General features: G+C 37.0%; 1 protein-coding gene across 9 annotated transcripts in view; it reads left to right on the top strand.

Annotated features, from left to right (window-relative positions):
* The window catches only part of FAM13A (family with sequence similarity 13 member A), a 311779-nt gene that overhangs the window by 193363 nt on the left and 106094 nt on the right, over positions 1-12322 (top strand). The gene's annotated exons all lie outside the window — the stretch shown is intronic.

Genomic DNA, 12322 nt, shown 5'->3' with positions numbered 1-12322 from the left:
GTGGATGAGTAAAAGAACAGCTTTAAATACCAGTTCAAGAAATGTATGCTATTTGTATTGAACAGAGAGGCCAATGCTTCTCATAGTTTATATGCGTGAGAATTACCTGGGGAACTTATTTTTCAAATCAGCTTCTTCCTGCTGCCCTCCTTTCCTGGACTTAGTGTATCTGAATCTGGGTGTGACAGGGAAATTATCTACATTTTAACAAGCTTCTTAAAAGCAAATCTAATAAAAATGCTGTAGACATTCAGAGGAGCACTGATCTAAACTCTAGTTAATGATTAGCATTGTATAAAGCCATTGGCAGCAGGTATATATAAGAATCTAACACTGTACTACTCAACACCCCCCAAGCAGCACGCTTAGTGTCTTGACCTTATGTGAGGTGGTGGTGTTCTTTTTCATAACTGATGCTTTCATTTACTATAGATGGAGTGTTACTTATTAAACTACAGCTGACTTAAAATTTTGTTTAGCATTTTCTCTATGACCGAACACTGCCCTGTACTGTCAGTGATGTTAAGGTAATTAAGACACAAGCTCTGTTTCCAAGAGGTCACATGCTAGTGAGGATGCAGACACATTACCAGACAATTACAGTTCATGTGGTGAATTCATTAATGGACAGTATGATGACCTTAATAATAGAGATGGGCCTACGTGGATAGCACTGCCCTGTGTTTTATTTTACCTCATCTAAGGGTGTGATCTTATTAGAGGGCATGTTTGTGCCCTAATGTCTACTTAGCTTATAATTTCTGTGAGTGACTTTTAGCCTTTCTCAACATATTATGAAAGTATGTAGAAGATAAATTTGTTTCTGCTAATCTGTAACTGAGATGAGAATAACAGGTGAGGTTGAAAGCTAAGAATGAAAAATACTTTGGTTCCCTTTAATGTATCTTGCTATCTGTTTATTACTTAACGTAATTTGCAGGCTGCCAGGATGGAGTTGACTATTGAGAAACTCATGATCTTTAGAGAAAACTGCAGAGGCTGAATGTTTAAAATGTGACCCTCTGTAAAATTAAGAACAGAGTTCTTGTTTATGTCAAATGACTTAAATTAAAGATGGGATCTTATTGCATACCTATTGACATGGTTACATTATCCCAATTATATTTTTAAATAATAAAATATTTGCATGATAGTCTTGCCATCTGAAAAAATTTCCCAAGAGAAACAAAATATTACAGAAAAAAGTGGAGAAATTATATTAAGAATTTAAATAAAATTCAGATGACTAAATTTACCTTTTGTCACAAATGAGGTAGTATGTTTTATCATACTATCACACTGTTAATGAGACAGGCTTTACTTATACCTCAGGTTCTTTGCATGACTCATATTCCATTGGAGTTTTTCCCTTAGATATTATAGATGTGTAGGTAAGGATCTTTATTTTATCTATAGCAAGACTTCAATAGGCTAAGAAACAAAGTCTTAACTCTGAGTCTTATGTCTATGACAACTCTCAATTTTCACAGCAGTATTTTGATTTGCTAGATTAACTTTACAATAGCTATTAACTCATGTCCGAAAAGAAGAATGATGGAGGATGAAGGTGAGAGCACTAGTGATTAATTTCGGTTCCTTTGGTTTTGATACATTGACATCTGCTTTCACATGTTAGAATCCTAGTCTTTCCTTGGCTTATTTACCAAGGTGGAATACTGAGATTAATAATGTCTGTGTCATTCTCTTTTTTATTACTTCAGCAAATTATGATATTTACTGTATGTTACTGATATTTATTTGGTGATGGTGAAATACCTCATGGTTCCAAATTGCAATGGCTCTTTTAAAAAGACTTAGAGCAATAGGGTTAATGATCATGTATTATTGATCCAACACGGGAAAATTTCACCGAAACTTCATAGCAGAATAAATCTGGTCTTTCTAAGTACTGGTCTTTAGAATATCCTTCTACAAAAAAGTAAGTATTGACAATATGTGGATGTCTGGTAGTTAACCCGGGAACAACCCAGGTAATAATGGTTCTGCTCGTGTATCTTTTGTGTGGTGTTAGAGAGCCCTCTACTGCTTGTGGTGGTGACACCTTCAGTTAATTCATTTATAAACTCATACTACTCCTAACTTGTTTGTTGGCACTTTGCTAATACTCCCCCTCCATAAACACAGTCTAAGAGGAGTTAAAAGCTGCCTTACTTCAAATCTGGCTTAACCCTAACAGGGTTGTGTAACTGAGACTTTGTCACCTATACAGTCGGTATTTGGTAATAATGAGAAGTCACTGAGAACAAATAAGATCTCTGTGGGCTCTGCTCCGATGTGATGGTTGCAGTACCTTGGAGTCTAAATATTTACTCATTACGCCAAATAAAGAAGATCGTATGAACTAAGGTGAGGATATTTTTCAGTTTTATGGAGATCACCCTGCCTAAACCATTGAAAAAAATAGAGGCATTACGTATTCAGCACAAAACAGTGGGGAAAGCAGTGGCAAAGTAGTCAACTTGTCATCAAAAACCATACCCAGACACTGACAGCCAGCCAGCCATATGAATTTGGGCAGGTCATTTTCCTGGTCAATAAAATGAGATGATAATACCCAACACAGTTACTTATGGGGGAAATTTTGGAGTTAAAGAATATGATAGTTTTTTTGTAAATAATTAGTCAAACATGAAGAGTAGTATATTGCTTATCTTTTGGTTTTGTTATTCATATACTTGCAATACTTTTCAATTCCTTGAGTGCAGGAGTGCTAAACACAGTGAAAGTGAGGCTCCATCATTGTGTTCCATTTCATTGGATGAATACTGGAAAGGGACCTAAAGAATGGTTTGTGGGAAGTGCCATTGGAAATACCATGGAATCAAATTCCTTGAAACTCTCAAAACTTTTTACCTTATTTTTTTTCTATGATACTTATATATTTATGTGATGATCAGAATGAATTGCCAGAGAAATTATTTGTACTGTGTAAAACCTTTTAAAAGCCCTATTTATTCTTTCCTCGTGAATTGGAAATAACTTTTTTTGGTGATAGCTTTATTGAAATATAATTGGCATATCATGCAATTCACCTACTTAAAGTGTACAATTCAATGAATTTTAGTATATTCACAAGGTTGTACAACCATCAATCAATTTTAGAATATTTTTCTCTCTCCAAAAGAAACCGTGTACTCTTTAGCTATCACACTCCTACTGTGGACTCAATGTTGTGTTGCCCCAGAATGTATATGCTGAAGCTGTAATCCCCAGTATTTGGAGGCGGGATTTGGGGGAGGTAATTAGGTTTGGATGAGGTCATGGAGGTAGAGCTCCCATGATAGGATCTGTGTCCTTATAAGGAGATGAAGGGACCAGAGTGGGCCCCCCACCCCCCATGTAGGGACACAGCAAAAAGGAAGCCATCTGTAAGCCAAGGAGAGCCATCACCAGAACCCAACCATGCTGGCGCCCTGATCTCAGACGTCCAGCCTCCAGAACTGTGAGAAATAAATGTTCCTATTATTTAAACCACCCAATCTGTGGTATCTTGTTATAGCAACCCAGACTGACTAAAACAACCCTCAATCCCCCTATCCCAGCTCTAGGCAACCACTAATCTACTTTCTGTCTCTATAGATTTGCCTCTCTGGACACTAATTATAAGCCTTGCACAGATAATCACAAAGCCAGATGTGGAAATTGATTTTCATTCTCGCATAAGAAATGTTATTGGGAAATAGTGGGGACAGGGCTGGTAAAAACAAAATAGTAGGAATCCCTAGAAGTTGATTTTTTAAATTAAGGTACCTAGGTAAAGAAAAATACTGGACGTGGTGGAAGGAGAGACACCGTATACATTTTATAAAACATTTAAAGTTTTGGGTCAGGAAAGCATGGTATTGTCTCATTGCATATAAGAATAAAAATCAGAAAACTTAATAGAAATAAAAATGAACTGAACTGCTTCACTCAGATCGTGCTGAATGGAACTAAAATAATAGAAAAAAATTAAGGGTTTTGAAAAGCTTAAGATGATCCATCAGTATTTCGTTGTCATCAAAATGATGATGGAAAGGAATGTAACTGTCTAGGTTTAAAATAACCCCTGAAACTGAAATTAGGAATCGAAAGCCAGCCTGAGTAGACTATTGATAAACCGTGTTGTGACACTTCTTGATTTTCAAACCCTTGACTTAGCAAAAACTCAAGTGCCTGGCCCTCCTCCTTCACCCCTCCCTCTCTCCGTGATGTTTCTGTGTTTAAGATCAGAGCTGTGTCTTCTGCCTGGCTCTGTGGCCTTCAGCCAGTTAATTAACCTTTCTAAGACTTGTTTTTCTTACCTGAAAAATCTAGTCAATAATACTTCCCTCCAAGGGTGTCTCTGAGGACTGAATGAAAAAACGTGCATGAAGCTCTTGGCCCAAAGTCTGGCTTATTATGGTGAGCCCTCAGTACATGGTAGCTGTGTATCCCTTTTTCTTAATATTATCAAATTTCAAGTTTCTGTTTCTCCCTGACCTATACATTCTGTGAGGGTTGGGACTACCTCTTATTGATTGGCCTGTATACCTCCAGTACCTGTCATAGGCGCTGATGAGGAGTAGACACCCAGAAAATACTGAATGAGCACGTGCACATGGTTATGAAAGTTCGCAAAGCCGGAGCACACGGAGACAGCAGGCCTTCGTACACTCGCCAGTGGCTCATCATCCCAAAAACCAGTGTAAACTCGTGACAGTGTAGAAGCAAGTCCATCACTCATTTTTCTGTGCAGAGCCCTCTGACAGCGGGACGATTTGTTAGGGGGAAGATGACAGGATAATTTATATTTCTTTCTACGTCTTTTTGTCTGTCTCAAGAAATCCACACTCTCCATTAACAGTTTGGGAAATCATATATCTGTTAAATAAAAACTGTATTAACGAATCATTAAAAATATTATAATTAAGGTAGGTATTGAAAGAAGTAAGTAAAAATCATTTACTGTTGCCTTCATTCTTTCTGCAGGTATCCCCATATTCTTTTGATTTTGTTTCAATCACTAAAGATTAGAAAATATTTTAATCCATTTACTAGTGTCCTAAAAACATTTTCTGATCAACTAATATCAACCCGCTCTAAAAGAAAACTGTTATATTTACATTCTAAACTACTGCCTGCCTATGTCAATCTTTATGTAGTCTATAATAATGACAAACATCACTTTTCTGAGTGATAGTTTATGACTAAACCAAAACAAAATTTAAGCCCCAAGCAATCTTTGGGTTTGCATTGTGGTGAAATGATTTTATTTTTCTGCTATCAATCCAGAACAAACAGATACAGTTTGTGGCAAGAACATATTCAAATGTTGTCTTGCCTGAACATATCCTTTTCTGGGTTCACTGTACACCAGAGAAAGTATAGTGTTTACATTGCTGGCATAATGGCAGAACTCCCACTTCTAATTGTGCAGTTGGAGAAAATAAATTATTTTCTTTAGGTAAGGATAGGAGAAAACCCATAGCACAGTTTCACTTTCAAGTTTTGAACAGAAGGGAACAAGATAAATTAATCAACATACAGATGTCTGAGAATGCTTCTAGCTGGCAGAATTCATTTTACAAGTTATAAAGTATTTATGTTTTCAAAATATTTAATCAAATACTGGCATTCAGCAAAGTCTTGGTGATGCAGATTTTATTCAACAGGCATTTTTTGAGCCTAGGAGGGTTCTAGGTGCTAGGTGCTGATGGTACAAAGATAAAGACAAATCCAGGAGTTGAGGCAAGTGTCTACACTCAGGAAATGCGGTGTTGTGTGCTGAGCACTCATTTATAGCTGTGAACAGAGTGTCTTCCGGAGTCTGGAGGAAGAAGCAGCTCCCTCTCCAGGGTGCTGGAGATGTCTTCCCAGATTAGATGACGCTACAGCTGAGAGATGAAGTATTCATCAGACAGAGGTGGAGGAAGTGTTCAAGATAGAGGGAACAGCATGTACAAACAGGGAAAGTTACGAAAATACAGTGAGACGTCTAGAGAGGAATGTTGGACTTAGATTGGGAGGGTCCTTGTGTGCCAGGTTTAGACACTTGGATTTTACCCCAAAGGCAATGGAAAAGTGTGAGGGACTTTTAGGAGGATGAATCTGGTAGGAGTACTAAAGATAGCTGGTTATGGGTAGCAGGGAAAGAGAGAGTACTGCCCCCGTATAAGACTCCGGCAGTGGAAATGGAAAGGGAAGATCAGATTCAAGAGACTTGTCTTTTTTGAAATGGAATCAATAGAATTTAGTGGTTTACCAGATGTGGGGGTAAGAGATAAACTTCTATAAGGAGAGCAGTTGGTTGTTAACATGACTTAACTATAGCAGGAATGAGAATTCCATTCTGTGACTCTAAACATGATTCCAGCCAGGAAGCCCTGTGACTGCAGCCCCCAATGGTCCCACTGTGAGTCTCTTGGGTGTGTCAGTCAATCAGCAGGCAGTTGTGGTTTACTTTTGACCTTCTACCTGTGTAGAGAGACACAAAAGAAGTAGAAGATAAAGCACCCACCCTCCCTGCTTACCAACTTGACTCCTCTTCCCTCACATGCACACACCCTCACCTCCCTCCAATTTGTAAGAGATTGAAAGTTGTCAGTCAGAAAGGCATCCAGAGATGGAACTTAGCTGGGTGAAATAGAATGAGATGTTGAAATAGAATGAGATGTTCCTTAGTTCCCCCCAAGTATAATAGTTCTTCGAATCTGGAAGACAGAATGCAGGTGATCAAGAATGCCACAGTCATAAAGTAAGGAATCCAAAGAGAGGATGTGTCCCTGGATGTCATTCTTGATACCATCCTGTGTTACAACCAGGGAAAGAATATTTAAAAGAGATCCTATCAGAATATAATCAATAATATAAAGATTTTGTAGGGTGTCAGATGGGTACGTGTCTTATTAGGGAGACCACTTCATGGACAGTGTAGATGCCTGACCACTGTGCCGTACACCTGAAGCTGAAGCTAGAGCTGAATAATATTGAATGTCAACTATAATGTATATACAGTCATGGGATGTGGAGTACAGCATAGGGAATAGAGTCAATGAAATTGTAACAGCTATATATGATGTCAGAGGGGTAGTAGATAGGGGGAGAGGGGTTATCACTTTATGAGTGGTGTAAATGTCTAATTATTACATTGTTTTGTACACCTGAAACTAATTTTTTTAAAAGAAAACTGAAATAAAATAAAATAATTTACTTCACACACACACACAAGAATAAAAATAAGAGACCCTATCAGTTCCCCCTGGCCTTCCAAAACTACATCCGTATGCCCCCTGCTGGGCATCTCTGGACCCACTTCCTCGCTGTGCTTTTCTCTGCCATCCACACTCAACAAAATCTCGGCCCAGATTTTGTTGGACCCAGAGCTGACTTTGGCAGTGGGGCAAAGAAGGAAAGAGTGTTTCCTGTCTGTCCTGTGGGATCTTAATTCAATAGCATTCATTGAGTGTGCATTATATACATCAAGCAGGGGAAGACTGTTTTGTCATTGTGTTTTAGAATAGTATTTTTCAATGTGGGTTCATGACCTGTTAGTGGTCATAAAACCAACTTAGCGACTTGTAACCAGTATTTTGTATACTTTTATATAAGTAAAATATGACAAAATAGAATATATGCAAAGGAAGAATAACTTCATGAAATTTGTGTCCATTTTATATGTATGTATACTCTCATCATGTAAAATCTATTTCTAACTGGATCATGGCCAAAAGTTTTTAAAAATATTCTATCTGGACTGATTGTGGATAGATCATTTGAATGAGAGGTTAGTACAGGCCTGAAAATCAAATCCCCATGACAGTATAGGAAGTCCATTCTAGTCGTAGCAGTCCTACAAATGAATTTTCAGAGCACAACCTTTTTGTAAGATGGAGACACCTTTGGGAAGTAGGTTCTTATTTCAGAGTTTAGGGGGAAAAGGGGGTTTTTCTGTTTTTGGTTTTGGTTTTTTAGCAGATATATTAGTTTCCTACAGCTGCTGTAACAAAGTACCACAAATGGGGGTGATTAGAACAACAAAAATTGATTGTTTCATCGTTTTGAACGCCAGAAGTCCCAAATCAATGTGTTGGCAGAGCCATGCTCCTTCTGGAGGTGCTGGAGAAGTCTCTGTTGTAGGCCTTTCTCTTAGCTTCAGTATTTTCTGGCTTGGGACAACACAACTCCAGTCTTCACATGGCATTTTCCCTCTGTGCATGTCTGTCCGTGTGTCCAAATTCCCTCTTTTTATAAGGACGCCAGTCATACTGCCCAGTCTTAAAGACCTCATTTTAATTTGATCACCTCTGTAAAGGCAATACCCAAATGAGGTCACATTCTGAGGTACTGGGGATTAGGGATTCAACATATCTTTTTGAGGGGACACAATTCAACCCATAACTATATTTCAAATCGCCACTAGGCAGTCAAGAAAGTGGTAGAAATATTTCCCTATCTTATTGGGAAGAAAAGTTCTAGATTTTTCAAAGTCTTTTTGTGTTGTCTGTTTGTTTGTTTGTTTTGCCTCTAAAATAATGCCTCTTGGTGTTGGCTAAAAAATTCACGTCCTGTGAATATTAACAGCTTCAGGTCTTTGCTTTTACCCTTTGGTCAGGAAAATCGATTTACTCTTGAACTTCAATAGTTTGTTTTTATTTCTATTGGCTAGGTGTTTCATTTTTAGTCACAATATACAAATAAGAAAATGGTAAAAAAAAATTGCTTGGGTTTGTAATAAAGAAGTATATATACATCTACAAAAACATTCCCCCAAATTACAGCTGCAAATGCTAAGTTGTGAACTGATCTGAAAACTTTTACATTTGTTTTCCAAAAAGAACAGGGAGATTAGTTTTTTTCCACGTTCCCGAATGGGGCCAAACCAAAAACCTGAGCAGGCAGCACTCCGGCTGCTACATCACTCCCCAGTTGGAGTGGGATGTGGCCAGTGTCTGAGGCTGTGGATAAGTCCAAATGCTCAAGTAAGTGTGGCACTTAATGTTTTGCAGAGGAAAGAAGGAAAGAAAATGTGCTAACTTCACTCACCTGATCATTCTCTAAGAAAAGTCATCTAAAAAAATTCTTCTTAGCACATTCGATTGCAACATGAGGAAAAAACCTGAATTCCATAAAAAAATGTTTCCTTTTGACTTTCTCCTTCCACTTGTCTCTCACTTCCTCTCTCCCTTTTTGCCCTTTGTTTTTCTTTTTAAGCCCCCATAGATGGTTTTCCTAGTTTTTCCAGTGAATGGAGCCTAATCTTTAGCATTTATCTGTATTTCTGTCTTCGAGGAACACTTACAGACTATTTCTCTTAGCTCAAATCATTTGAAAACGTATTTAACGTGTGTAGCTAAAAATGCAGATTATGTGCATTTTTTTGGTAGCCAGCCACATTAACCAATTAGAAAATTGGACTGATTGGAACATTTCCAAAAGAAATTGAATGGAATGGTGGTTTGATCCAGTCTGAATACCCCACTCTGGGAATCCTCCCAACAGTATTTGATTATTCTTAGACAAAACACCATGCTTTTCGTCATTTCAATTAACTGCTGTGTATTAAATTGATAGACATTGCATTCAGTGGTTTCAGTTTAGAAATTAGTACAACTCATGAAGATTGTAAGTCTAGGTGTCATTCATTTATCTGCATTTACCAGTGTTGCACCATATTAAATAAGTTAGATAGGACCCTGCTAAAACCCTAATATATATGTTATTGTCATTCTCATTTATAGCTTCTTAGACTTGGGCTATTACTTGGGTCTCTTTGATAAATGTTCTTCCCACGGTTTTGAGAGAATGTAATACCACATGTCTGAGGACATTAAGTACCTGATTGCTTGACACACAGGAGTTGAATGCCCAAATCTCTCAATATATGTTTCAATTTTTAAAAAAATGATAAAGGCAAACTAATTGGCTGCTTAAGCTTGGCCCTTATTCTGAGTCACAAAACAGGAAATAATTAAAACATGGCGTTTATACTAGTAACCAAGGAAGAAATTGAATGAATTCCAATTTGTTACCTTGTCATTGGCTTAATTTCATGACACACATTCCCTTTCATGCACATTACATGTACTAACTTTTAAAAAGTGAATCAGTTAATTTTCTATTTAAAATTTCAACCAAAAATGTGACTCATTTAATATTTTTGGACATGCTTGAGAGTGATACAAAACCAGAAATAAGCATAAATGTTCTCTATAAATAGATGTCTTGGGGGCCTGTAACAATAGGACAACATCCATTTTGCACAGATGTAGAACTGGTGATCTTTTCAAATGTTTTGCATTCTCATATGTAAATTTTGTGCCAAAGTTTGTTTTCTCAATTCAATTTGGAATAATTGTCCTTGGCCATTTTCCTTTAAATTACCTTTAAAATTACTGCATTAAATTAATTTTTAGAATTAATTGATTTAATCACTTTGAAATCAATGCTTTAGTTGTTTCAGAATTTATACCTTTGTCAAGATTACATTACTAAACCCCAGGTAAGGGTGCTTTTATGAAAGGGAAAAGAGGAATACGCTAATTAACTATCAAAATTGATTTATTTATCTTTATTTTCTTTTCAGATAATACTGTTTTTCTCAGGTAGTGTGTATAGATTGCTGCCCTGTTGACTGTTGCTGATTGAGTAAATCTAATACTCAGTCTGTTTCATTTTATTTAAATTTTAGTGCTTACATTTTCTTTTTTGGAACACATAAAACTAGTCAAAATTCAGGGACATATCCAAATTAGGAATCTCTGATTTTGTCTTTCATTGACAAATTTACATTGTGCAAATGCAACCTGAAAAATATTTGCTTATGATTAAAAACTTGCGTTTCTATCAAGAGACTCTTGACATACGGCCAGTATGTTTTAATGAGTTAATCACTTTACGTGTGCTATCAGGCATGTCTTGCTAATGGACTTTGACTAAGGTCAGTGTAGAGTTACTATAATCAAAAGTATGACATGGAGCTTAGGAAGTCCATACAATCTTGAGGGCTGCTGGGATGCAGACTGGCCATCGCTTGAATTTTCTTCACTAACCAATTCATCCCACCATGTTTTGATAGGTTAAAATTGAAGGGACGACAGTAAACAAATGGACTAACATGTAGTACAGTAATTTACACATCACTAGCTGTGTGAACTGGACAAGTTATCTGCTCACTCTGATCCTGCTTTCCTCAAGTGAGGAGCAAGTACCAGGATGGGTTTATCTGAAAATTAATGTAGTATATTAATGTAGAGCGCCCAGTAGTACCTGGCTGATGAATAAATGTGTGAGGGAGAGAAGGTGTGAAGGAAGAAAAGACTGATTGATTTTGATCGCCTCTGTTGCTACAAAGAGATTTAGTACACAGTAGCCAAAACACACGAACAGCTGTGTTCAGAACCTAATCATCTCCCAGAAGCACTTCTAACCTCTAAGAACACCAACCGTAGTGATAATTGAATGTTCACTAAAGTACCCTTGTTAGTTTTCATTATAATTTGTTGCATGTTAGAGTTAAGGATCTGTTCTGGGCAAAGAAGTATTTAGTAGAGTGCCAGTTTTATAGCACATAGAGGCATTTTCCTATAATAAAATCATTATAGGTTTTTAGTTGCAGCCTTTTTGCATAATATTGGTCATAATTAGTGCTTTTGACATTGAGTCCTTGATTAGGAAATAAGCTTAATTCTAACATTTTTATAATTCGTTAAGTACTTTCAAGGAATATTTTAAAGTCCAATGTGTAATCTCCTTTTATGGGTTTGTCTTTAAGTAGTCATTTCCTGTAATAGCACCGCTCCAGGTGTTTTCTTCCCAAGACACCAGGATGTAGCTCAGGTGTTGTCACCTCTGCCTCTTCAGCCCTGCATCCTAACTACAGGCTTTGCTTTATTCACATCAGCGCAGATAATAAAGCTGATCTACTACTTATCCTTCACTTGGGAAGAATTGGCACAATTACAAACATTAAAATCTTTGGCAACATAAACATCAGAACAGCTAAGCGATATTGAAATGGGAAACCAAAATCATAAGAGAATGAAAAATAGTATCTCATATTTTATGTGCCATCTTCCACCTAAAATGTTAAGATCTTTTTCAACTTCCAGGTGAGGGGAGTGGGTGTTAGAGGGTAATGTGTGTGTGTGCTTTAGCTCTAATAGCTCTAATAAGATTTGGTGATTGCTAGTTTAATATTACCAACTGAAGCAAACTTTTCTCTATTCTATTGATGCTTAAGAAAATTTTAAATGTGAGAGAGAGAATGCTAAGGTTAACTAGTTGCATCCCCAAGTGGTGTACAAGATTAAAAATAGGGGTACAAAAAGAAAATATTAGAGCT

This window comes from Rhinolophus ferrumequinum, chromosome 5 (genome assembly GCF_004115265.2).
Source record: "Rhinolophus ferrumequinum isolate MPI-CBG mRhiFer1 chromosome 5, mRhiFer1_v1.p, whole genome shotgun sequence".
Taxonomy (NCBI): domain Eukaryota; kingdom Metazoa; phylum Chordata; class Mammalia; order Chiroptera; family Rhinolophidae; genus Rhinolophus; species Rhinolophus ferrumequinum.
Note: the sequence above shows the minus strand (reverse complement) of the source record. Positions and strands in the feature narration are given on the sequence as shown.